Source organism: Pithys albifrons, chromosome 2, assembly GCF_047495875.1.
Source record: "Pithys albifrons albifrons isolate INPA30051 chromosome 2, PitAlb_v1, whole genome shotgun sequence".
Taxonomy (NCBI): Eukaryota; Metazoa; Chordata; class Aves; order Passeriformes; family Thamnophilidae; genus Pithys; species Pithys albifrons.
The window spans coordinates 96,620,187-96,647,801 of record NC_092459.1 but is presented as its reverse complement, the minus strand read 5'-3'; the positions used below and the strand labels follow the sequence as shown (position 1 = coordinate 96,647,801).

At 39.2% G+C, this 27,615-nt stretch overlaps 1 protein-coding gene across 20 annotated transcripts in view; it reads left to right on the top strand.

Moving 5' to 3' along the window:
- The window catches only part of ESRRG (estrogen related receptor gamma), a 395,543-nt gene that overhangs the window by 55,125 nt on the left and 312,803 nt on the right, over window positions 1-27,615 (top strand). For 4 of the 20 annotated variants that reach the window (XM_071578716.1, XM_071578708.1, XM_071578736.1 and 1 more), the window contains 3 exons: window positions 5,074-5,133; window positions 5,854-5,897; window positions 8,617-8,678. The exons of 12 other annotated variants lie outside the window; for them this stretch is intronic. The gene's annotated coding sequence lies outside the window, so the exon portion shown is untranslated. Of the gene's footprint in view, window positions 1-5,073; window positions 5,134-5,853; window positions 5,898-8,616; window positions 8,679-27,615 lie in introns of those variants that run through there. 4 more of the 20 variants (XM_071578798.1, XM_071578771.1, XM_071578699.1 and 1 more) reach the window with 2 other exon arrangements.

Below are 27,615 nucleotides of genomic sequence, written 5' to 3'. Positions count from 1 at the left end.
GAAGAAAAGGTATTATGCAATTTCTATTTTCATCCCATAACAGACAGGTCCTAAATTTTTTATTACTGCAATTATAATGAAGTTTTTTTAATCTTTAAAAGTATTTTAACCATCTATTGCATACTTTTTACCTTGTAACTTTAACAAACTAGTCCCAGTCTTTCTCGTTTTCCTTTCTCTTTCCTTTTCTTCGTCTTTTGATCAGATACTGCCAGTTACCACCTGCATCTTCCCGGAAGCTGGTTGCTTTAGAGTTTCAAGAACCTGCTCTTTCTTGACTTTTGTTGCTAGCTGTCAAGTTGTCTCTCCTTTACACTCCTATCAACTCTCCCTCTTCCAACTTTTAAATATTTCCTCTGCCCTTTTATTTTATTTTTTTTTTTTGGCTTCACTGCTATAAAAGTTTGTGCTGGAAAGTCTTTCAGCACATGAAGTTTTTATGGAAGTTGGCATGCAAAGCACTACTTTCTTAACAAAATAGGTAAGCAAATGCACCTCTTTTGTAGTTTTTAACTTCACGTTACTACAGCAGATGATACTTTGCTACTGTATTTCACAGGATTTTTTTTTCATGGTGAACTGACTTAATTTCTAACATAGAGTGGAGCTGGTGCTGTGTTGCCAAGGGAAGTCCATCTGGTTTGACAGACAAAATGGTAAACATTTCTCTGGACATCTCTGTAAGGTTCTCCCTTATATTTGTTGCCTTTGATATAGCAAATTCTTTTTTCTAGCAATTGGGATTTGCAAGAAAACATTTTTTATTAAGCAAGTCATCCATACCACACCGTAGGCTGTTTGAGTGTAACAGTATGTTACAGTCTGCAAAGTTAATGCAGTTAATATTCAACTGAACTTTTGGGGGATTGCTAATCCCTTAGGCAGGCTTAGCAGAAAGGGCAAACATATTTATAGCGCTTTGAATCAGACTGCAGTGAACAAGTAAGAGTATGTGTTATACCATGCAAATGTTACACAATTTCAGGAAAGCTCAGTGCATAAGCATCTTTTAATAGTATTTAAGTTGATGAACTATCTCCTCAGTAAGGAACAGAGTTGTTAGTTTAGTGGACACCAGGTCTGTTAAAATGAAACTCTGTGACAGATTCTGAGATTTCTGTTCTGGTGAGAAGTTCTGTAGGTTCCGAACAGATTTATGGGCTATTTAATTAGGAGCTAACTGTATTCTTTAAGCTCTGTCATTTGTATTATTCCCTAATAGGATTTCACTGGACTTTGTCACATATCTGACTATGACTGAGTGTGTGTAAGGTTGTCAGTAGCCTGTTCCATATAGACCATGGTCTCTTACTGCCTTTGTAGAAATAAAAAGATCATTCCTGAATGATTTTTCCTCCATAGTGGCAGTGTGACAGTGGGTAGAGTTTGCTTTGGTTGAAGCCCCATGGGCAGCACCGGCAAAAGGGACAAGAGTTAAGTCATGACTTGCAGGGAATTCATGGAGAAGCTGAAGGTCTCAGACTGAGAATGTCCAGGAATGAGAGTCACACTTCTTTGAGATAGAAACTCTCTGCATTCATGTCATGGACAAAACTTGCATTGAGTATGAGGTTATATGGAAAAGCACATTAAGGCCCCATAATGCTGCCATCCCATCAAGAGACTGAGAAAAAGAATTTATATCTTGGATTTTCCAGAGTTTGATTGAGTAGAGCTTTTAGTCAAAGGAAGAAGAGATCTGTTACCTGCTAGTCAACAAAAAGTAATTTTTACATTATTTTGTTTTATTTTGAGAGGTATTGGCAATTGCTAACAGCTGGAGTCTGTATGGTAGATTTTTAAGGTAAGTTCCTCATGCCATACCAACAGAGAATACGGGCCTAACAAAATGGTGATTCTATTCTAATTAAGATTTTTAATGTGTTTTACATTTTGGCTATTTCTTCTATTTTTCTAGATATTAATTATTGGAATGAGTGACTCCAACATGGTGCCTGACCTTAAAGGGGCTCAGGTGCCAGAGTTTATACATGCATTCAAGTTACTTATTGATTTCCCACGTTACCTGCATCCACTCCTTTCCTTTTTCTTTTGGTCTTTGTGAACCACATTGGCCACTCATAGTCCTTCAGGAGAAAGTCCCACAAAGTAATTGATTAGTCAGAATTTTTAGAAAAAAATAAAAGTATGTTGATAACGATTTTCAAATCTTTCTATTTGTTATGTTTTCAGTTAAAAATAACATGACTGAACACCGGAGTAAGTTAAAATTTTGTATTGGAGTTGTTCTTATATGAAGTACCTGAAAATAATTAGTTCATTATGTGCAAAATTTGAAATTCCAGAATATATTAAAATACTACTTCTAAAGTCAAAAGCCTCTCCCAAGAAAGGAAGGAAATTGAAAGGAAATTAGAAGGGAATTTGGGCAAATCAGGTTAGGTCTGTAATGGTTGCACAGGGGCGATATGACTAACACTGATGTGGCTTTCTTTGGTTACTCATCCTGAATGTCCCCAGCTTATTGTTGGGTCAGCTTCCATGCAAATCCTAAGCAACTTTCAAGCTCAAGTTCTGACATCTATAACACAATCTCTTAGCATTTCTGTCATTTGATTAAGCAGCAAACATAGACATCCATGCAAAGGCCTCATGTCACAGAGGATGCTGGTGAAGGTGTGCTGAGTCTTAGCTGCACATCTTGCAACCACCTTCAGGCTCAGAAAGGGATGAAACTATCTGCAGTTTTATGATGAAAACAAAGAGTTAACATCACTCCTGTGTTAAAGGGTAGGGGTGTGTGGGTGTGGGGGTGTGTGTGTGTGTTACTGTGCTGTACTCTATACATTTATGAGTGCTTTTTATAGTACCATTCCCAGCAGCATTCCCAGGAGCAGTCCAGGTCCAATCAGGACTGGCATGCCATTGTGTGAGGTGTTGTTCTAATTCATGTGTAAATGTGAAGTGGTTGCTGCCCTGAGGATATCGCAGTGAAATTACAAACAGGATAAAAAGTAGGAGGAGGTGTGGAGAAGGAGGGCAGCCTGCAATGAGGTGCACTTGTCAGGTTGGGGTTGTGGTACACACAGTCTGATACCAAGAGATGGGTATTTCATTTACTTAGAAGTCAGTTTCTTTCAAAACAATTAGCCTCATTGTCTTTTGTTTGTGTCTCATTTATTTAAGCAGAAATTTAGAAAGTAAAAAGTTAATTATTCCAGGGATTCTTCTAGACTTCTGCTCTTTCTCTGGCAATGACCAACCCCAGGCGCCTCAAGGAAAGTTGTAAGAGCCTCACAATGGGCAGACATAGCATAATCTTCTCTCTACACATTCTCATCCTGATCTTTAATTATTAGGGATTAATTTAAGCTTTGAAGCATGAGGTTTTAAAAAAAATTATATTTGTTGTTCCCCCTCCTCCACTGTCAACTTCATTTAAAGTATGAAATATCCTTCCAAACCCATCATCTGAGCTGTTCTGATGGTAATCCTTCCTCCTTCTTGGTGTGCTGACCAAATCTGCAGCTTGAGAACTACCATGGTAGTTTTGCTTCCTCTGATGCCAGAAGGCACTAGTAGATCCTTTTCTCCAGGGAGGTGGGTGAAGGCAGAAGCATGTGGAGCAGTAACAGCCTGGGTGTTTCCAAGTCACCGTATGTCAAAGCTGTGATGCTGCAGCTGGATCTCTCCCCTTTCTTTTAATATTTTAGTGGCTAATTTGCAGTAAAGCAGAATAGGAAATAACCATAAATAAATCTGGGAACCTTTGTATTAATTTCTTTTGCTAGCTGTGTACATATGAGCAGCTTGCCATTTGCATATGTGAATCTTGTCATAACAATTTTGGGAAGTGATTTGTTAATAATCAAGTTCTCAGAACAGCTCTAAATCAGTAATTGATGTAGGTCTGGATAAAGCAACCCTTCCGCCTGCCTATTTTGTGGAGCATTTTTGGCAAGTTTCAAGCTAGTGTGAAAACTAGCCATCAGAATAAAATTTAGGACAGCTGGGATGCTTTGCAGTGAAGACTTTTGGCTCCACAGTTCAAATAATCACAATAGCAGCTCAATTTAGCCTTTGGCTGGGTAGGTTTGGCAGGGCACAATGAAAAATAATTATTTCATGGCCTGCTTATTTGTCCCTTAACAAATAAACTCTCTGACCTATGCAGGCTTATGTAAATATGCTACCGTATGTGGGGTTGTAGAACACTGTTGTGTCCCCATTTGGAAATATGTTTTATTTTGCCCTCATGTTACAAACTTTTTTTTAGAGTTCTGCTTTGGAAGTAAAGAGAGAGATAGGATGTATCAGATACTGAAGTCCAGACAGCTAGGCATAGAGTCTAAAAAGCCATCTAACAGTCTTTTTTTCTGAAAACATATCCATTAGTATGCAGTGTTTTCACTGCTGTAATAATAAGAGCAATCATGATACGAGCAAGTCCGTCTCTTTGCTGCCTTCCCACGCGGGATGGAGAATGACAGCTCCTAAAGCATTTGGATATTTGCCTGAATGTATGCTTAGCTAACAGCAGTTCAACTTGTTCTCCATCTTATGGCTTCCTGGATATCCTTCTCAATTGTATCAGTGACAGCTTAAAATGTGAGACCTGGATGGGGGGAGATAAAAGCCTGGCAAAAGGCTTTTTTTGTGTGTATTTAAGGGGAAGTTTTATTACACTTGATGATGGAGAGACGTGCCACACTATCTTCTGTTCCTATGATTTTAGTGTTTGCACTTTCTGTTGTAGTGGCAGCACCCAATCCATAATATTGTCTTTCTGCTTCACTTTCTGGAGGGGGAAAATGCACAGAAGAATACATATTTTGTCTTCCGACACCACCATTTTGGTTCTGTAACAGTGAAAGAAAGTCTTTTTTCCAGTGATCCAAAAGATCTCTCTGGAACATCTGCCTTTACACACTCACACACATCCGCACACACATATGTACAGGCTCTCGCTGAGGTGGCTATGATCTGTTTTTAATAGTGGCACTTCTTCTCAAAGTGTCATTTAAAAAAACATCAACAGTCACGTCATGCATCGGGATGAATTTCTAAATGTAAATGAGATTCTCTCAGTAATTTATTTACATTTGTTTTCAGCACAACAAATGAGACATCACGTAGCTTCATAATTTCCCATGACCGAGTCACCAGCATGAGGTGTGTAATTTACCCTGATTTAAGATGCTTATCTAGAGGTTCTTGCAACAATACCTGGTGGGCTTTTTTGTACTACTTTTTGCTGGCTTTTAACCCAAACGCTTCACCTCCTTCTCTATTTTTCAGTTAAAAGGAATTATATCTGCTTCTTGAGGCCTTTTTCAGTAGAGCTAAGAGAGATGGCTTTGTTACCTTTTTTTGTATACTATTTTCGCTGCTATTTCCTTCTCAACTGGTAAAAATCATAGAGGTTTTCCAGAATGTGTCTTGTTTTACAGTCTGATGATGCAGGAAGGCAATGCTGGTCCTGGACATTTCTGATGGAAAAATGTTTGTCCAAACATGAAACATGAATTGGAAGCATACCGCAGTAATTTGCTGTCCACTCTTCTCAGCTGAAATGCCAAATCTTAGGCCTGTTACTGGCTCTGCTACTTACTTTGAGTTTCTGATCTGACTGTAGCTGAAATGATACTTTGATTGAGAGAGGATGTGGATGCCAGTTTTTAAATAATGTGGACACAGTAATGTACTACAAAACTCATTTATTTTAAACCCCTAGTTGGACCATTTAGATGTCTAACTACTTGCTTGAGTATATCAGGTAGGTAGATGATTAAAGGTGCAATGTACCATGCATACAATTTTGTACCTCTTATCTTGCAGACTTGGTTATGGCTTGACTAAAAAGTCAGGGCAATGGCTTTTGTTATTTTGCAGGTTAACAGCACAGGAGAACTGAGACACTTTGGTGAAAGTTACTGGTAAGTCCAGAAGCAGTACAAAATAATATGCTATATAATCATGCCATGGCAATAGTTTGGGGTGTTATCATGCTAAAATATTGTACATCTTCATGGAGATCTGCAGGATTAACCCTATGTGGGCGATCTTTTCCTTGCTGAGAGGAAGCATGACATTTCTTTGTGTTAATCCCCAAAGAAAAAATCAGTGTCTTCCTTTAAACTGAATAAGCATATTCTAACAAATAATAGATTTGGAGTGGTTTTTAATGTGCATTGGACATACTAGGTCCCAGTTGATTTAATTTTGGCCTGCTGGCCATTTCCTTAACATTGCATGGGTCTAGCACCAAATTATGCTGATGGCCTGTCTATCACCAAATTATTTACAGAACTGCAGTTAAATTATAGAAATTTTCCAGACAAGCAGTGCTCTGGGCAAATTATTCCATCAAAGTTATTTTCCGTGGTATACTTAAGCAAAAGCTTACAGGAGCAACATGAATCTTTTTTTGCTATGTTGTTATGCATACGTGGTAACAGCCCCCATTTTAGAAGTGGTTTCCTACCTGGGAAAACAGAAGGAAACCATGATATAAAAGTCAGTGATCTCTGTGCTGTCCTGAGTTTGAAGCAAAAGTTCTATGCCATGGAAACACGGGACAGGGCCAGCAGTAGGATGGTCATTTCTACACACTGTCGACTCCTTCAAGGTCTTGGGAAATTTTTTTCTGTAGACTTTTGACTGCTAACTTCTCTTAATTTGTAAAAGCAAGTGCTGCAGAGGCAGGTCAGCTGGCTTTACTAGTTCTTCACCACATCCAGGCCCAGAGGTCACTGTTCACTTTCCCAGAGAACATTTGTGTATTTGAAGGCAGCATAGGCATTTTCTGCGTTACCCCCACCTAGCAAGATTTGAGTTGCTGTATGGTTATGAAACATACAAAGAGAATATAAATCCTAAAAGCAGCCCTAACTCCCTATTGTAATTGGCATCCTTTCAGACTCTGTTCCAGATTTCAGAAATATAGTCAGCGTAGAACATCTATACTTGGGTTTATAAGTTATGGTCATACCTACCGGTTCACTTGGAAAAATGTTGGCACACATCACTATTTAAAGGCTCTGGATGCAGTGTTTATGTTTAGCTCAGTGTTTTTTAACACTGCATTTTTTTTACTATTTTACACTGCCTATTCCTTTTACTGTGTTTTCACTGTGAGACAAGAATGCCTTCCCAGCGTCTGCATAATTGTGTGCTTTCTGTTTAATGAATATAGAAATTCAGGTTTTAAACTGACTCCATGCATAAATTCTTTGGGAAAACAGGTGCTAAAAATCTGTGCTTTCCAGACCACTCTCTACTCATGTATTTAGGGTAAAACTCAGACATGTGTAGATGGCAGACTGGAATGGGACCTCTATGCTCAAGGCCCTGATGTGGAAAACCTTTCCTGTGTGAGGAAGGACAGCAGACTCAGGAACGCATAGGAGCTAAAGGTTTTTGCAAACTTAACACTCCCATTTGGCTTGATTTCAGGCTGGGGTTGGGTGGTGGTTGTGGTCATTGGTATGGTGGTGGTGGTGATGTGGGTCTAGACCTGGGGAATGCCCTTGGTAGCTCTCCTGGGGGGCTCAGCCCAGGCACCTGAGAGCTGGGACTGCAACAGCTGGAGTTCCATTTTTTGTCTGAGGATTATTTTTTTTTTATTTGCAGGATGTGAATATATGTTAAAGCTGGATCTCTTTTACTTGTGATCCTTAGCAGATGCAAGTCTGATTAAGAGTCCCTGTAATTTAGAAATGCTCTTAAAGACAGGAAAATACTTAAAGCTGGGTTTGTCAACAAAATGGAGGAGCTGTGTGCTCAGGGCCCATTAACAGCAGTGCCGAGATGGCCACTGCTGCACAAATACTGGGAATTAAGTTTCTAAAAAACCCCAGAAGCTCCAAATTGTATATCTCACCAGTTCTTTATTCCCCCAGTTGTAATCCATATCTCACTTATTGCTAGAGTCAACAGTCTAATGGTAACAAAAAATACAACCTTTCATCATCTATTGATTTTCAGTCTTTAAAAACTGACAATAAGCTATTTTTTGTCCAATTTCTCAATAAATAGGAACATTTATTGGTTTTTCAGTTTTATTGTATTACATTAGAATATATTTTAGTGCATATAGTGGGTAATGTAGCATCAGGAGATATGTTTACGTTCAGCTAGTAACTTTTGAAACTGCACAGCTCAACTGAGATATGTAAATGAATTTGTAATACTAGTTTAATTTAGATTGCAATGCAGAATACTCAGGCTGGAGCTCATTTTTCTATTTATTCCGTTATGATCCTTTAACTAATGGAGGAGAATTGCCATAAAAATAATTACAGTAGAACGTTAGTAAAAGTAAACATCTCCTCTCTTCTCTATCTGAGGAAGAGAGAGGAATTTTGAGGTTAAGTAAGCATGATGATATTGAAGTTTATTTCCTAGAAATCCACCCCTGACAGTGTTGTATACGTTGGGCAAGTCATAAATTCTGTCTGTATCATACTGTGTCAAATGATGTGGCATGAACCTCATCTTTCTCAGTGACCTCAGTTACCTTCTCTCCTTATGGAAGAGAAGACAAACTGGGATATGACTTAGCTGTGGTAGAACTTGGGATATAGATCCTGGGTTGCCACCCCACCACCACCTACCTTCCAAGTGGCAGATCACCTGGATTTTTTTCCTTTCCAGAACCTCTCAGGAGACACTGACTATTAACTGTTGCCTCTTGCTTACTCCTGTGGTGATAAACGGTAATTTGATGATATTTTTTCTCTGTTATAGAGGGAATTTAACGGGTTGGAGTTTTCTGGTTTGTGGGGTTTTTTGTTTGTTTGTTGGGGTTTTGTGCTGTTTTTTGTTTGTTTTCAGTTTTTTGATTTTTTTTTTAATTAAGACACAGTTAATTTCTCTTCTGGTGATATTTGGTCCTGCAGCCAAAGGCAATAAGATCTTAGTTGCTTCAATTCTACCACCAGAAAACCCAAGGTGGAAGTGAGATGGGGATGTACAAAACAATCTCTGCTTTAAACCAGCTATGCCACTGCACCTCCAGCACTGGCCTCTGCTGACCCAGGTGGTTCATTGCCTTCAGGGCTATCAAAGTGATCATCCTGGCAGGCTTCTCAGATGAAAACATTCACTTAGATCATGAAATGTTTTCCTGTACACTATGAACATAGAGACAGTTCTGGCATATGTTTCATAGCCATTTCACAGTAAGCAGAGAGGGAACTGTTTGGTCAAAAGGCTTCATTTTGGGTGAATTGGGTGTTATTCTGTGAGGCATAGGCCCTTTCTCATAATCTGCTGTGGATCTTGCTGTCATCTCTTTTTCACAGGATCTGATGTACAGTGAGTTAATAGATATCCAGTGACCAAAGCCATCTCTCTTTATATAGGGAAGTGAAGTGGAGCATGTAAAATTGGAAAGCAGAACCAAACCTGAAATTCTCTTCCTTTATGACTAGTGTGTGTGTTATTTTCCCATGATCTTTAATTACATTCTCTTCTGAAGGGGGGACAGGGGGAATGCTAATCTGATGCACCAACTGGGGGAAAACCAAACTGTTTTACAGCGGGAGTCTGGATGACAGCACACAGCAAATGCAAAATCTGACATTCATATGAAAGTGAGCTAAGCAAGACCAATAGAAGAGAGCCAAAATGACTGAAGCAAGAAGAATGCAAGTGTTTTAGGGAAACCATGGTTTCGCTATTTATTGAAATATTGCAGCCGACCTTTGAGGTGGTGGTGATATGATGTAGATTTTGTAGAGCAGCACCAAGAGAGATGGCTGTTTAAAGGGAATGTGTGATTGGATTCAGGTTCATGAGAAGCTAGATTTGGAAGAGTATTGCCCTTCCCTCTTTGAATGCATAATATAGTGGAATATGTCTCATTGCACTGAATGGAAATTTTCAGGACTGCTGTTTGCTGTGCTTGCTAATGAATTTCCAAGCAGTGTTTGAGCCTTGGATATTGACTGTAGAGATGCTTGCTGTCTGTTGGAAGAGATGTGACTGAACATGAGGCTTAGGTCTGTGTACATACAATCCTGCACTCTGTGATTCTGCCACAAGTTGTATATTCAATATCAGTCTGCAATTGTAAATAATTTGTAGGAGTCCAGCTGTGACTTAAGGCTGCTCTACAAACAGCATCCAGGGTGCAAAGTTGTGATACCCTTTTTCTTATGTCACTGGATGAAATAGCATTTAAAAAACTATTCCCACTTCCAGTCAAAACATTAAAGCCAATAAACTGGGTGGACCCTTTTTCTGGGGTACAGCATAAATGTTCTCTGCCCTGTTCTTTGGTTCTGATGTCTTCTTCATCCCCTTGGCTGAGAGCTGGGTCACAGCATGCTGCTGTGCTCTTCTGCACCATGGGGGCTGAGTTTCTGTGCAGAAGTAAATGTTTTTGCTAAACAGCTTGACTTAGCAGAACTATATGCTTACTGTTTATTTGAGTAAGGGATGAGCAGACTATTTAAAAACTGAATTCCGAGGCTGTCCTAATGTCACATTCAAAAGACAATGGAGAGTCTGACTTAAAGGTATCCGTGTATAAATAAAGGTTTAGGAACAAGTGTTACCTTGACTTTTCTGGTTTTTGAGGTTTTTTTTCTTTTTCATGTTCATTAGTGTACTATTCAAATGCTGGTGGCAAGTTTTGTCTTGGTGGATAGCATGTTCTTTATTCTCTGGGAGGAGGACCTGGGGAAGTTACGATGTGTGTCAGTTTAACACCCCTGAGTGGCATGTGAGGGCATCTCATCTGCTCCCCAGCAGTGCTAACCAATGAATAATCATGGAGCCAATGGGGCAGTATGTCTTGTACCTCTCAGCATCAGCTGTGACTGGTGTGGATCCCTGGGGTGAGATCAAGGATGAAATGAACTCTTGTGTGCTCGGATGTGTCGATTATGAGCAGATCATCACTCAACACCCATGTTGTTATCACATTCTGGGCAGTTTACCTCTACCCTCAGGAACAGTTGTAGCAGTGAGCTTTAATCTGCATTCCATTTTTAAATATAACTTTTCTGTGAACTCGTAGGAAAAAAAAGTTAAATTCTGCTTTGAAAGTAAAAAAAAATGAAAGGTGGAATGAGAGGCTGTAGAATAATCAAGATACTTTTCCCCCCTCTTTAGTAGATGCTGGGAAGGAGCAGGAACATACTGTGAATCCTCTCCTCTTGCTCATTGTTTTTTGATCCAGCCCATTACACACACAGTGGTCCCAACACCTTCAACCATTTCCTACCAGCTCTGTCACTTGGAGGCCAGACTTCTCTCCCATCCCTTTTAGCACTGCTCTGGCTTGGGGCATTCCCTTGGGGCATCCTCTGCACTTGCTGCTTCTTACAGCTCTCAGCTGGGGAAAACACACTGCACTTGCACATCCAAGCCCAGCAGCACACTTAAGCCATGTAAAGGCCACTTGACATCATTTACATTTTTCATTAGCCTTCTAAAGGAGTTTCTCAAAAGGTACAGTGGCTTTTCTAGCTGTTTGAACTCCTTTGGAAGATTGTAATTTTGGACCACTAGTCTCCCAGTGGCCTATAATTGTTATGCAAAACATTGCACAAACATAACATAACTAATTGCACAATTAAGATTGCTTTCTCCTCATCATCCCATTCATCATATGCCTCATTCACACCTATAGTCAGCATCTGGCATTAACAAAGGCTGTATTTGTCACATTAATACATCCCTTTTGTAGTGAAAATGCCTTTTGTATATCCCTTTGTTACTTAAGGGTCCTGTTAGCTTATTCAGTAAGCCTGAAAATGGTATTTAGAAACCCTTGCAGTGGACATCCCTTTTGCAAATGTTTAATAGGAGTATAATGCAGTGGTACTTCAGGGTACAAACAGCAACTCTCAGAGCTCAGAAAAGGGACCTGATTCAGATCAGCAAAACACTCTCCCCTTTTCTTGGTTGAGGTGAGTAATATAATGTTTTGCTACTTTTAAAAATCTGAGGAAAATAATGCAGCATAGCTTTTATTCAGAGCGGACATTTCAAGGTCATCAGTCTGACGTAAGGTGCATAATGAGTTCATTCTGATAGTCCACATCAGAACTCAGCAAACCAAACCAACCTGGAAAATGCAGGAGGTAGCAGGGGAAAGTACAAGAATGTCTGTGGAGCAAAACACAAGAAATTGCCTGGTACCCTTAGAGGCAGACATGTGCAGAAGGATTTGTGCTTTAAGGTATTAAGGATGTATTTGCCATTCTCTTAAGGACAGGGTGGGAGTGTCTTTGGTTGGAAGCCTAGGAGGTCTGCAGCAGCATAATTCTTCTTAGGGAAAAGGAAATGATGTAAGTTTCTACTTCTGGAATCTTTCCCCACTACTCTATAAATTTAAAGAAATAAAACACAAACAGAAAATTGATTTCTGAATGACAGTGAATTATTGTCATTAGAGGAACTGTAGTTTTGTGTCAAAGGGAAAAAAGCTCAGTGTACTATGTGCTACAGTGTGCTATATGCTACTTTCTGAAGCATTACTTAATGTACCAGTCATTGCTGGGAACATGGAGTCCTTTTAATGCTAGTCAGATAATATGTCATTCTCTCTGTAGAAACTCTGCAGCAGAGACATGAGTTATATACTGATGTAGTTATCAGAAGATCATGTGGTAGCACTAATGTGAGTCACTACAGTGGAGTTTGCCCCATTTGAAATTTTTACATAATTAAAGTGAGTCATTGTCCAAATTCTGCCAAAGTGCAGATGTCTTTAATTTAACATATGCAATTCAGCTTGAATATGCCTTCCATAGGTTGAACATCGTTTCCTTTGTGCACAGCTCTGGATTGGCTCTGGTCTGGGGGTCGTTTCCTTTCGCTGTTTAATGTGCAATGCTCCTGCTGAAATCTAGTGCAGCTTCAGAAAAATAGCTGGAACACCCAGACCTCAAATAGACCTCTCCACTTAATTTTATGTTCTGCTGGTAATTCTTTAAATACACGTAGTTAGTTCAAAACAAGCATATTTTTGTTTTAATAATAATGAAGGATATGGCCTACATTTCCTTGTGAAATACGTTCAGTTGCCTTCTGTGACTTCTGTCTCTGTAACAAGGCAAAGACCAGAGAGAGGATTAGTAAGGTAAGGAAAGTTTCTGTAAGGGAAAGCAAGCTGGACATGCTTACATAAATATTGGACTATTGAAATTATGAATTTCAAGATGGTGAATGGCTTAATACTCAAGGGGAGTTAAACCAGATCATTTAACCCAAGAATAAGACCACCCTCGATGCAGATGGCTGGATCATCAGAGTTTCTGAAGATGTCCCAGATAATTTGGTTTTCTGAGGCCTAAAGATGACTATCTCTGAGTCATTTGGCTGAAATGACTCTTTCTTTTCTTCTTCCCCCTTTCCCTATTCTCTTTTTCTCTCTTTCTTTCTCTTTTTCCTATTTTTTTCTCCCCCTCGCCTTTTTTCTCTGTTCCAAATCTAATTGTTCTCAATCTAATGCTGAAACATAACAAAAATGTAGTTAACTGTTATGTTGAGAAGTAGCTTGTAGTTTTGCTGGGCAGAGAAGGAAAGAACGAGCATATATGGAAATGTTGGGAAAATTTCTGATTAATTAATGACACAAAGAGAAAATGACTAAGGCTGGTCTGCTAATTTCTGAGTCACTGAGTAGACACTGTTTTTTCTTATTTGTCAACGTCTCCCTTGCTAGGGACATTAAATAATGTTTACTACTGTAAATTCTTTCTTAGGAAGGGAAGAGTAGGAGGAGATTGTAATACAGGAGAAACTTGTATATTTGATTCAAAAAGTCAGCTCTTCCCCTGTAGAAGGACTGCAGCCTTGTGCAAGAGGGCATCATGCATGCTGGTCCATCCAGAAAGTAGCCAACCAAAGGAGTATAGGTTTCAAGCACTCTTTGAGAGTCCTGAAAGCTAGCTTAGTAATTTATTGATGATGGAGGTAAGAAACAAAGTCTTCCCATGGTCTCCCATCCCATGCTGTTCAGTTAATACTGCCAGCGAAGAAAGAAAGAAGTTCCTTCACCTTCACTTGCTGCAGAGAAAGGATTATGCAGGTAAGCAGTCCTGCGTGCCAGGTAAATAAATAGTCAGACTCAGATTTTTGACACCCTCAGTGCCTACTTCATATCCCTGTTGTATTTAAGTGTCCTGTCTTTGTTTGTGATCTCTGAGCTTGTTCCTGTTAATTTTTTTACCCCCAGTAAAAATCTTTGTGGCAAAAAATAAAGCTGCATGGATGTGCTAGAATAGTGAAGCACAGTGTCCTAAATGATGTAACTCAGGTTTTGGGAGCAGGATAATTGCAGTAGCGTGATGCTTCTTTTAGAATAATTAGTCTTGCTGAGAACCGGGGTATAAAAGCCTGTGCAGAGCACAGTAATAAGTCAGTTACACCACTTCCAGTATTTGTGTGCCCCCACATAGCACTGCGGATCAGAGCAGGCGTGGCCATAATGATGGTCAAGGAATGATTTCATCTTTGTAGCCCTGTGCCAGGACTGTGATACAAAATATGTGGGATTCATTCTAAAGAAAAGCGGCACTCATCTTTCATACTAAACCAGGAGACCTTTGAGATCATTAAGAAACATTTTTATAAATGAGAGGTTTATGTTTCCGTTCATGGAGCCAAAGTCTGTTCTCATGCCCTGTTACTACCTGGCACTTGCCCATCCAGGAGTGAACTCCACTTCAGCTGCACTTGCAGATATTGGGATCTCCATTTCAAAGTACAAACAATTCTAATATTAAAAAGGCTATTTCCCCAGTGGGAATATGGGTTGCATGAGCTTCTTGACTTTTCTGTTTTGTCTTCTGATCATATATGATAACACCTTTAGATCTCTCTATCAGTTTGTTGTTTTTTTTTTGTTAGCATCACTGTGGACAAAATGTCAGTAGAAGTTAAAGTGAAAAGAGTCCTCAGAGATATAAAGGTTCTCTTCCACTTCTCACTATATGGTTGACTCTGCTGCCCTTTTCTGTTGGGGTTTAGTCTGCTGGGGCATTTCTTTGCTTTAGTTAAATTTACTTATCTGTTATATAAATAAGGGATAGCCTTGGCCATTAAGTAAATCTACTGACAGAGGGAAAAGGGATTTTCTAGAGTGCCTGTGTGCCTTTCTGAGACATGGAGTTCAAAAACATCTGATAAGGTAACCTTCAGCTGGTTTTCTACAATGACTTTTGTCAATGAGCCTTAAAAGCATTGATATTTTCAGGCATTATAGCTAAAGAGAACTGCAGTGTCCTTGAACTACCCACCAGTGAAAGGAATGACATCTCCAAACTCAGGTGGTGAATTCCCATGTGCTGTTATATATGACTTTTTCTTTTCTCTCTGGAGCATCCGAGTGCTACCAGGACCTTGGCTCTCCCCAGTATGCAACACTAGGCTGGTACCACTCTCAGGTGCTGCCTGGATTGCTGTTGCCCTCAGAATGTTTGCTCCTATATTGTGTAGTGAGGATAATCCTTTGTTTAATTTTTTTTTAACATTTTGAAAGGAAAATAGGGGTCTCATTCAGGTCTTTCCATTTTTGCATGATAGTACAGTTGAACAACGTGTACATGTGTTAATTAAACATCCTGTCTTATCACTGTTTTGGTAAGTGTCCTGTAAATTTAATCACTACGACACCTCTGTACACATTACAATCCTTTTAAAGATCTAGAGAAAAATCCTGGTGGATTATTCAAAGCACTAAATCACACAGAATTACAGTAGTTATTAGAGGCATTAAAACCTCTGATAAGAAGCTTTATCATGCATTTTTGGGGAAGCTTAATCTTTATCAGAGATGACTGTAAATAGAAGGGAACGGTAAAAAACTTGATAACAGTTTATTTTACAGTACATCAATAATCAGGTACTGTAATTACAGTATAATTATATATTTATTGCATAGCAGGTAACTACAGTATATTAGTTTTCTGATTTTCCTATTACTGCAACTATCTACAAGACATTAGCCAACAATGTGCCTTATTCTACTGACACTTATCCTGGGTTTACACACACATGTGCACAAATGTATTTACATTACATACATGTTTTGACTGACTTCAGAGCAGTTGAATCTGTTTACATGCAGAAGGCACAGGAAGTGGGACATGTTAAAGGCTTCTTCCACATACATATTTATCTAGACTTAGAACTGTAAAAGAAGGGAATCTGATTTTAGCGGTGGTTATATTTAGCTATCTAATTTTTCCCCCTCTTTTTGCCACTGGAAAAGTTGTGTTATTCTTAATCACTTAGATAAACCTCTCAGTTACAGACCTACTCAGTGTGTGGGTGTTTATATTATGTCTGTAGATTTTTTATCACTTTACATCCACATCTGTATATAGATTAGATTAAATCTTTGTTAATTGTACTTGGGCTGTGTGTGCATGCCTGTGTTTATGTATTTCCAGGAGTAACCCTGAAATGTTCTGTCATTGTGGGGTCTAGGCTAAGTGAAGATAGCCAATTAAGTGTGACTTCTTCTAATTTAATGCTGTTTTCATGTTAAAGGTTCTAGTGAATTTAAGAGTTGTTGTGAAGCTGGCAGAAGAAACGTTCATTTTGAAATTAAGAGCTTTTCTTAATAACAAGTGATGAAGGCGTAATAAAAAAGATAGCCCAGGAATAGTATGGAGTGACTTCTGCTCCTCATGCCTTTGGTAAGAGCTCAGTTACACCTCCAAGCACAGATTTGGGCAGTGCACCCCAAATCAGCTACAGAGAATTTGGTGAAGTCCAAAGGAAAAGCAGTGACAGTGATAACAGTGAGGAAATGTGACTTGTCAGGAAATAAAGAAGATATTGGGGTGCTTGGCCAGAAAAAGAGGTCTCCAAGGGACAACATGGCAAGACGCTGTAAGAACACAAGAGGTTCTTGGAAAAGAAAGTAATTTATTCTCCATGGTGAAAAATGGGAGGGTATGGGAAATAATTTGTTAAATGGAACCAAACAAAATTCTTACTAGATATTAGCAATGACCTTCTAAGGTAAATAAAACACCAGAGAAAGACAATTCGGGCTGTTGTGGAATTTCTTCTGTTGGAAATTTTCAGAAACAGGCATAGGCAGTCCTTCCTGGCGGCACAGAGGAAGATGAAAGGTATCAAGACAACAACATTCCTAGCCCAGTTTTCTGTGCTTTGATGACCATCTGTTTAAGAACAGTGGTTGTGAAAAGGTGGAGTGGTCCCACTTTGCTTACCAGTAGGTCAAAATTAAAACAGATGAATTGCTTATCTGAAATAAAATCTCTATCCAATAAAAGGCCTTGGAAAGAATCAGCATCCACATGGGCGTGGTAAACTAGTGAAACTTCATTTCTATTAAGATGTGAGGGCAGATGCTACACTGTTTGAAACGGGTGGCAAAACTTTAACTGGCAGTAGCAGATCCAATAGTTAATTTATACCATAAAATCCCTGTGTTTTCCTCATCATTTTCAACTAGTGATTACACATGGCAGGCATAGTTTATCCTGCTTAATAATAAACTATACAGTGAGAATAATTGCATTTCCAAAAGTAGTGACCCTACCGTTAGCTTTGACTTTGTAACTGCCATGCAGTTCCCATATCTGAAGCCTCGTAGCAAATGTGAATACACTTAACACTTTCTTATTTTACTTTTCTCATCCTTTTGACTGAGTAAAATTTCAGGTAATACATTTACAATCCAGTACTTGTTGATCAAGGGACTCCATGTTTAACTTTCAGGTGAAGTAACTCAGATATTTTTTCCTTCTTGTGTGAAACAACTCTCAGTGAGATAACAGCATAACTTTTATTATTATTCCTATTTTTTTTCTAGAAGAAATTTAGGTTTTATTTCTATAGTAGCTGACATTTGTAGTAAACAGTGAGAGGCAATGATCCAGTGTGAGAATTATTTGCTTGATATACCAAAAATTCTTCCTGCAGAAGATGACAGTAATGGTATTTTAGGCTGGATTTGTACAATTCAGTACAAAGAGATGATTGTTTGGGGGGTTTTGTCCTTGTTTTTGGAACGTATGATTGATGAGTAAGTACTGTATTTGCAACTTTCTAACTGTACTACAAGAGGTCTGTGCTCTTGGCCATGTGGAAAGTATGTTGTCTTAAGCAATACTCTTAACCCTCCAAATGCTTTCCCTTTGGGAAGTGCTTCAAATTGAGATTTAAAAAAAAAAATTAACACCCTCTTGGGTACAGGTGATGCTCATGGACCCTTTTTCCCCTTAGACCACAGTTGCATCAAATGATGTGCAAAATGCCACACTGGTGAGTAACATGGAAACGCTGCACTATCGGGACAGAAATGTTCAAATCTTAATTGGGAGGACTTATTTGAAGGTTGTTGGTTCCTTTGCAGGAACCATGAACAGAATGATGCTGAGGTTGCTGTTTATGGCTGAGGCCACTTTCATGCAGTCCACTGAGTGTGTTTACAGTGTTCCTATTATTGCTGTGGGATTTCGTCTCCATTTCAGAGAGAAAGGAGTCTCCTGTGGTTTTCTGAACACAATGAACAAAGGGCTTTCTAAATTTCTTTTTAGACTCATGGTATTTCTAATGCTAAGGATTTTTAAGGATATGGTTTTCTAAAAATTTGTTTTATTTTAGTAAACATTCTTTTCACAGAGGCACATTAGAGAGGAAAGGATAGGATTATTTAAGGGAGGGGAATTAATTGTGTCACTTCTATAGGCATTAGGCAAATTGCCTCACTTATAGTTAAAAGGTAGCATGGGAGCATTTAAGTATAGGGTACCTGCAATGCACTTTATGATAGTCTTAGCTTATGACCTTATATCATTTTATTTCTCTATTAAAGCAAGACATTCCACAGTGAGACTGCGATTGAGCACAGTGCAGTACTTACCACCTCATGTCCTGAAGACTGTGTGGGGTACTGTGATAAAACATTGAAGGAAGTGTTGAGTACTTGAGAAGTTTATATGATAATCCAAGAAATAAAAGGTGATATCTGATATGTGGTAGGATGGAAGATATGTAAATGAGATGTGAAAATGTCTAACTCATAATTATGTTCTATGTGTTTTACCCATAATCCCATTTTAAATGGTACAGCAGATGCCACAGTAAAGAGAATAACTTAAAAAGTAATTATGGGCCACCCAGAAATACTAGACCAAGTCCCTGACTCCAGAGGTAGTAAAGACCTCACGAGTCAGTCCAGTGATGATGCTTAGCATTTATGTGCAAATTTGGCATTTCACAGAGGAGTGCTCAGATCTCTAGGAACAGACTGTGCTGACTTGGAGCACCCTCCTGCCTTGGGGAGAAGGAAGAGTGACTGATGAGTTTTTGAGTTCTATTTTACATGAAACAAGTAGTCACAGGAGGAACAAGATGATGCCTTTGGACACAAGCAGTACTAAGTTGTTTTGTGCATGAGAACAAATGCTGACCCTGGTGTTGAGTGCTCCCTTTAGCCTGACATCGTGAGTACCGTTGCTTAGGGACTTACGCAGAGGGAGTTTATGGCTCTGGGTAGTTTTTGGTGATACTGCATGTTATATTGGCCAGTCCTTTGCAGAGGGATAAATTGAGTTGTGAGTAGAGATGCAGCTCTAAGATTATGTGGACTTTCAAGACAGAATTGGAAAACATACCACATTTAGACAGTTTCAGGGTTGGGGAACAGCTGGATTCTCAAGATTACTGTACAGTGCTCTGAGTTCAGTGATAAAATTTCTGTTGAAAGCTTAGGTACTGCAATGCTTAACAGCCCCAAAGTCTCACTCTTAAATACTGAAATGATGGTTGTGGTTGTTTTTTTTTTCTTTTTAAGTGGATTACTTCAGTGGGAATAGTGTAAATTTGGCATAACTACCATAGAGGGAATGACATCAGTTACTACCCCTGGAACCACATTTTATCTGTTGACTGAGAAGTGGATGATACTTTGTGCTCAGTATCAAATCTTAAAACATCAGACAAACTTTCAAAAGTTTACCACTCTCTTTATGCCAAAGATGTTACTGTGGCACTTTGAGCTGCAGCAAAGGTGGGATGGATTTCCAGTACATGAGATTTCCAGGAGGAGCCTCCCTTTCATGAGACAACTGGTGTGTAACCAGTGCCCTCAGTTTGGCACAACTGCAAGCCCAGTCTTGGTCTTGTCCCTGGAGCTGCATGAATGGCTGTACAGAGCAGGAACTGGCTGCACAGGTACCCTGACCTGTGTTCAGTTTGTGGCTGTTCAGTTAACACGCACACATTTTACTGGTGTATGTTGTAGCTGGAAGAACAGCAGAGAGCGTCTTAGCACAGCCTGTAAAGTTTGCAAATAAAACAGAAAAAGAAACAAGAACACAGGTTGGCATAGCTGAAATGTACCCATGTGTGATTAAAAATGTATACCTTCATTTGTTTTTCCTCAGGCAGCCAAAGCATAGTAAAAAATATATACCTGCTCAGGCACCCAGAGTTTCTTCCAGGAAGGTCACCTCCCAAAAATGAGATGGAAAAATAAGTTATGTGAGAATGATAACTGAGAAAAAAGTGAACTTTTTATAGCAAAAAGTCAAGAGTAAGATCTCAACATGGGAGATTTTTTTGCAGCATGGGATTGAACAAGCAGTAAGTTTTTAAGTTACCACAGGAGAGGAAATCATCTAAATACATAGATTTAAAAAGTTTCATTTTCTCCTCTCAACAGTAGCTGCCCTGAGGTTTTTGTTGTTATGACTTTTTACAAACATTGTTTACTAAAAATCACATTATTCTCCTACTACTGACGTAGCTGATGATGTAAATACGCCTGCTCAGGGCCTGTTCCTTAGGGAGGCAGAGCACGCAGGGCTCTGAGCACCTCGGGTTGGTTGGCAGCTCTTGATGCCAAGATTTTGGGACTGGCTGCCTTCGTGTTGAGCTCTCTGGGCTCCGTCACAGGAAACAAGATTTGGTACTCAAGGAGAAAGGACCGTGTTTGAGAACGGCGGTGCAGGGTAAATCTCCCTTTTCCTTAAGCAAAGCATTGAATACTGTGTCTTCTGAGAAGAAGTACACTTCTCTAAGAGGTAGTCAGGAGGCTGTCTGGCAGGATGCAGAATATAGAAACAAATTAACCCAATCTCTGCATTTAGCAGTAATATTAGTATTTTCCAAGGCAGCACTTACCATGTCTGTCTGTTTATTTAGCGTTTTTAAGTGACATTAAACTACCTTCAAGGTAGATTTCTTCCAAAATCCATTCCAGACAGAGAGGAGGGATCGTCTGACAGAAGCTGACGGCAGCAGGACAGGCTGAATGTGTGCTCCCCCAGCCATGAGTGCTGCTCCGAGTAAGACATCAGGGAAGGACTTTGCACAGGAAAATAATTAAAGCACTGACAGGGTGATACCATGTGCAGAAAAAGAAAGCTTATTTCCTTAAGAAGAGCAATCATGCTTTATTAAAGGAGCATTGTAAGGAAACAAGATTTTAAAAAATTACTTCTTGCAGAAGCAATAGGAAAGGAATTTCTTGTAGGAAAGGAATGCTAACTGAATTAGTTTTGTGATATAAAAGCATTCCAGTATTGTGCTTGCAGCCTTTCAGGAAGAGGGAAAGAAAGAAAGTGAAACTAACTGGGAACGGCTGAAACCAGCTTCACTGTATGGGTTGAGAGATTAAAAAAATAATTAACGATGCATTAGATACTTTTATGTTTCCTTTAACATGGGAAATATTTGTTCATGTGACTGTGAATGCAACCTTTATTTTCATCGGGTTTCATCTGCCTTACTTCAAATGCGAGTAGTTCGATGAGTTTTCAGCAGAGGAGACAGCCCACCCTGACTACTGTTTGTTAAATGTGTAGCTGGAGATTTTGGCAGATTGAGCTGTAAAGCCATTGGGGCAGAATGTATCCTATAGTTCTGCTTTTAATTTCTAACAGTTAATTGTTTGCTGGTTCTGAGCAAAGGTTCTGTATTCAGTCTTCTGCCAGACATGGTTAACATTAAACCTAGATCATGCGTATGCCTTTGGACTAAGGGATGCAGATTTGCTACTTCAATGTTTGGGGTTTTTTCTCTTTGCCAAGTGCTTTGTTCTGACTATGTACTGTGGAGCTGTTGACCCAGTGATCTGAGTAATTTTCTTTCTTTGAGCAGCTCTTAAGCATCAGTTATTTCATCAGGAAATGTGTAATTCATTCCATCCCATAGGCAGGTAGTGGACAAGAATGTGGGCAGTGGGATGTGAGCGGGGGCAGGATATTGGGGAAGACTGTACAAGCTAAATAGCATAGTACTTATTACAAGAGGGAGAGGAAAAGTCCTGACCCGGGGCTGAGTTTGGCTGACGTGTTGTCTTCTGAGAGACAGAGGTTTGGAAGTGAATGTGCCCAGCAGCGCATGGCAAAGAGGCACTGTCTCCAGCATGTCTCTCTGTGCCACAGGGAAGCAGAATTTCACTAGCAGCTTTGCACAGCCGTGGCCATCCACTAGGTAACCTGCTGGTGACTAGCACAGGTTACCATGAACTAGGTATGAATCAAATGGCCCTGGTTTTTGATTGGTGCTTCAGCTGACAGTAGAAGATGTAATTTTGAGATGGAAGAGCAGCAGTGGAGATATACGAGAACCAACATATAAAATGGTATAAATTTGATCACATTTGGGACTCTTGTATTGTCTCAGTGCCCAGGAATGATTTAGGCCATAATGCCCATTAGCAACATGGGAAGATAGGTGTGTAATTCTCACTTTGGAGGCAACTACTTTCGTTAGTGTCCATGTGCCAGCTGCATTGACTCAGAACACTGTAAGGAGCTCCATTAAGTTCTATTGGGTCCATAATCTGCACATTAAGAAAAATTTACATGATAGATGAAGCTGTTAAAGTCTAATTGGGTAATCAAAAATTAGTTAATGTGCCAAAATATGTATTTAGCTGATAAACTCTAATGGTTCCAAGGGGTTCTAATATTAATAGAAGGCATGCTTGCATGCTAAAGAGTTGAAAGTAAGATATTGCTCTTCTAACACTCATTTCAAATAAAGATCCCAAATCACTTGACAGATATGAAATCACTTATTGATTTGATTTTTCCAAAATATGTCCATCCCAGGCTCTGGGGGAATATATGTTAACAATAACATCAAATTTGCACATAAGTAATAAATCATAATTTCCCCCACTTCCCAAGTTTATAAAGTGCAATAATCACTCCTGCCCTTAAACCCAGTTAAATCCTTTCTAGGCTGGGTCTTCTTTAATTGAAGCATATTAGGTCCCCATGATATACTGTATCCACTTGAGTGACAAATAAGTTGAACCCCAGTGAAATGAACTGGTTTGAAAAGAGTTGGAGGTAAAGTAAGTGGCAGAGTCAATAAAAGAACATTGCTGGTTATTTCTACTTTCCTCTGCAGGGTTACCAACACAGCATTTGTGTATTCAAAGAGCCAGAAGGATGTTTCGGCATTCTGCAAATAGCTTCCTTACCTATTCATTTAAATTTCATTCTATTTTAAATTGAGAAAATGAATGAGAATTTTAAAATAACTCTTCTGCTTAATCATTTCCAAATGTCCTAATGTATTATTAATAGCATGCCACTCCCACATTATAATAGCATGTGGTTCTGTGTTTGTACAGAATCTAGTATAATAAGGAGCTCATCCAAGAGACTTTTGTAAGCTCTTCTACAGTTCAAACAGATAATGATAGCTTTATTTTAATGTGGTAAAAGGTTATCCTTGTTTTGTGGAGAAAATGGAGGCAGAAAAGTAACACCTGTCACTGAAGTAGTACTACATTGCAGGCTCAGGTGTTGCTTTGCTTCTCTGGCTACTGGACCACAGCACAAAGGCATTCCTAATACTTGCATCTGTTAAAAACAATTTATGGTTTGGTTTATATATGAAGTGCTTTTATTTGTCTGTGGGATTTAAAACAATAACTATCTTGAGTTAATCAGACCTCCTGTGCTCTAAAAATGCTTCCAGACATCTAGAAATGCCAGAGAACCAAAGTCCCTTCTGTTCAACTAGCCATGCCTTTGAGGAGGAAAAAAGAACATGTCCAAGAAAACTCAAGCTTAGGGTAGCCTAATTCTATCTCCATACCCTGTAAATATTTAAAAAGAAAATCCAACAACCACATTGTTGAATTTCCTACTTTGGATGACTGTCACATTTTTAATGATAGTTGAATAGTTTTGTATTTTATTTATGTGGTGTCATTTGTTTGCTGGGGAATATGAATTGAATGGTTTCCTTGCCTCTGAATTTGAAAATGTATTTTCCCTGATAACATTAGTTGAAGGATGTTACCATATAAATAAATAAAAAAGCCAAGTGCTGTGATTGTTTGCTGTCTAATATACATAGATCCAAAAGTATAGTGAAATGTTGTTTGAAACAGATGAGTCAATGCCACATGTTCTAACACCTGCCTAGAAAGAGAGAAAACCCCACAACCCTCACAGAAAAAGAAAAAGCCAGAAACAGTCACTTGGCTTTTGGGAAAGGTCTGGCCTGAGAGAGGAGCTAAAAAAAAAAAAAAGGTGGGGAATAATGAATTCATCAAGCTGAAAATGCACAAGCCAATGGAGCGCTTAGATTTCAATAGAAGGCAAATGGAAAGAGAGCCCCTGTTACTGTTGAGATGCACCGACACGGCTGCACTAATCGCTTGGTCATGCTTGGGAGACAGTAGGTCATTATGGGCCATGACATGGTGAGAACAGGCACCAGGGTTTGTGGTAGAAAAAAATTGTTTATTTAACATCTTCAACAAAGATTATTCCTGTCCTTTACCTTTCCCTCTGCCCAAATCCATCCCTCTCTGCCAGAGAAGGGCATGTCAGACAGCATGGTTGGGCTCCTGCTGCAGAGCAGATTTGAGCAGCTTATAACAGGAAGGGAATGTTTTTGGTAAGCTCTGACCAAGACAGGCAGAACTGTCCTGCAGTGAGAATTAGGCATGTGCTGGTAGATGGCTCTGCTGTGGTCTCTGTGGAACAAGCTGGTTGGTTCAGGTGTGCCTGTGCAAGAGGCTGGGAGTGCTTACTAGTTTTAGCACAGGTAGCATGAGCATGAGAATGGGCAGGGTTGGACTATAAGACCAGAACCAAAGTAAACTGCTGAATCTTGTCTTCTGCTTCAGCCATTATTGCAAAAAGTATTATGGGCCTGTCTAGCAGACCTTCCTCTCCTTATCAACACTATTGTACCAGGTCAGCAGTCGGGTGTACTGTAGAGACAATACATCAGGATTTAAATTGGACAGATCTTTAAATACATGTCACATTTTGGGTGTATGGACTGAGATACCTAGGAGGCTCGTAGGGTATTTGAGTCATGAATTCATTTTTGTAAATAAAGGACTCAAAGAGCAGTTTTCTAAATTTTGAACAGTCTGTCTCACCAAATTTTCTCTCACCTAGCTTCAAAATTCATAAAAGTGGTGAGATTCCTTTTATGTGAGAAGGGCCCCCTGTATTAAAAAAACCCCAAATTTCCTAGGCTGTAATTGACAACTGGACATTTCTACTTGAACAGAAGGAAAGATGCTGAACTGAGTGAGGCTGGGCTGAGAAAATAATAGCTTTTGGGAACCTGTTATTGTAACATTGGGGAAAGTCTCCTCAGAGCCTGTTCTTTCAAGGTGGGTAAGCTTTGGTACAGTCATACTCATTGATTAATGCAGTGCTTGGAAGGAGTGCAGTGCTAGTGCAGAGCTTGGAAGTGCTGGGCTCTATTCTCGGCTCCTGCCACAGACTTCCTATGTACTGATGAACAAGTTCTTTAGATCAACACTTTTTTATTTTTTTAGTATTGTTACTTTGTAAGAATTTCCTTGCATTTTAAACCTGTGGGGAACTAAATGGAACAGACATTTAGATTCACTTCCCCACCTTCTTCAGTAATAGACAAAATAGAGAGGATATAGAAGCTGTTGGTTTCCTTAAAAATACACATCTTCATTTTTCCCCCAGCCTCCTCCTGAGATAAATCAAAACCAGTCTTTGAAAAATTAATTGAGGAGTCCGTATCTCACCAAAATGTAGCTGATGACTAAAAAAAGGGCATAGTGTTGACAAATAAAACTGTCTAGCTATACAAACCTTTAAAATGAAGAAATTGCCCATCCACATATTTTTCTGCCACATATCTTAATTAGCTCCACAAAACTCACTGCCCACTTTCACTTTCCCATTAATTAGTTCCACATTACTGTGAAGTGAGCACTGAGAGAATACCCATTCTTTGCTACTTGTGTTATGATACAGGACATCACCTTCATTCTGGCCTGAGAAGAAAGAAAGACTCTCTGTGAGAGCATAGCTATCTTCTAAGGCTCTTGAATTCATTTACAGTTTTGCCTTATATGTGTTTAAGAGGGAGTTTAATGTCCCGAACCCATACATGCACAGTCATGTATATTTTCACACAAATTAGTAAATCTAGAATACTCAACTGTGATCTACTCTAGGGTGTTCCTCCATGATAAAACCAATATTATGGAAAGAAGGAGACTAGGACCTAGAAGTTAATTAAAAATAAAAATTAATAAATCACATGTATTTAAGGCAGAAGTAAAGTGCTGAGAATTCTTTGTTTTCTTCCTCTTTCTGTGGTCCAAAAGGAGAAATAATAATGAAGGAAGAATCACTAAATTGAGCTCAGTCCACTCTTTAAGAAAAACTCCCAACATTCCCTGAGTTGAAAATGAATCTGGATAGCTAGCAGATTCATCTACAAAATTACCATTGCTCCTCCAGTCCCTATTTGGATGAGACAAGTTCTATTTTTGATAAGGCATGTGTGTGAACTGAACCCATAATTAGTACACTTCTAAGATCTAGAGCCCCAAATGCCTAATATCATCTGGAGGATGCTGGCCTGTGAAAGCAGACATTTATGAGGGTATCACTCATGCTCATAAGCTTTCTAAGGGGCTGAGCTTACACATATTTTCTAGTCAGGTGAAAACTGTCTAATGTAGTGTTATTAGTGGCTTTAGTTTGATTCTTTGCAAACCATCTCCAAGCTGTGGGAATTAGATGAAACCGATGGACTTGCCTACTGCCTAAGAGTTTTCTACCACCAGGAGACCACAGACCACCTTGCTGGGAGAAGCAGTCTGCATTCAGAACAGAGAAGTTTGGAGGGGCTGGAAAAGTAGGGATTTATGGCATGGCATCAAAGTACAGGTAGGTAAGTATGGCAGTATCCACCCTGCAGAAAAATGTGATCCTGCATAGTCCTGAGTTTCCACAATCAGTTATTCAACATCTCTCCAGTGAATTAAAGTTCAGTCTGAGGATTTATCTGTTGTTCCATCTTGATGAGACAGAAATGATTGAGTTTAGGCCAGGCATAGCTAATTTATCTGAATACAGATGAAGCCTGTATACCCATCTTCAAGTTAAGTTTCTCATCTTGATATCTGAGAGTCTTTCACTATCTATCATGAGAACTTTCAGTTCCTCAATAAAAAAGAATAATTAAAGAATTCAGTATGCAAATTTTATCTGATTAAAAAAAGCATATAAGTTCTTCACCCATAGTTTGTCAGGGTTATTCCATGTATTACGAAAGTTGGGTAAAGGGATAGGTCATTCAGAGAAGACTATGTGGTATAGTATGAAGGTTGTTTTTCAGGTTCATAAAGTGATCTGATTTCATTTTGAGTTCCCAATTGATGTTTGT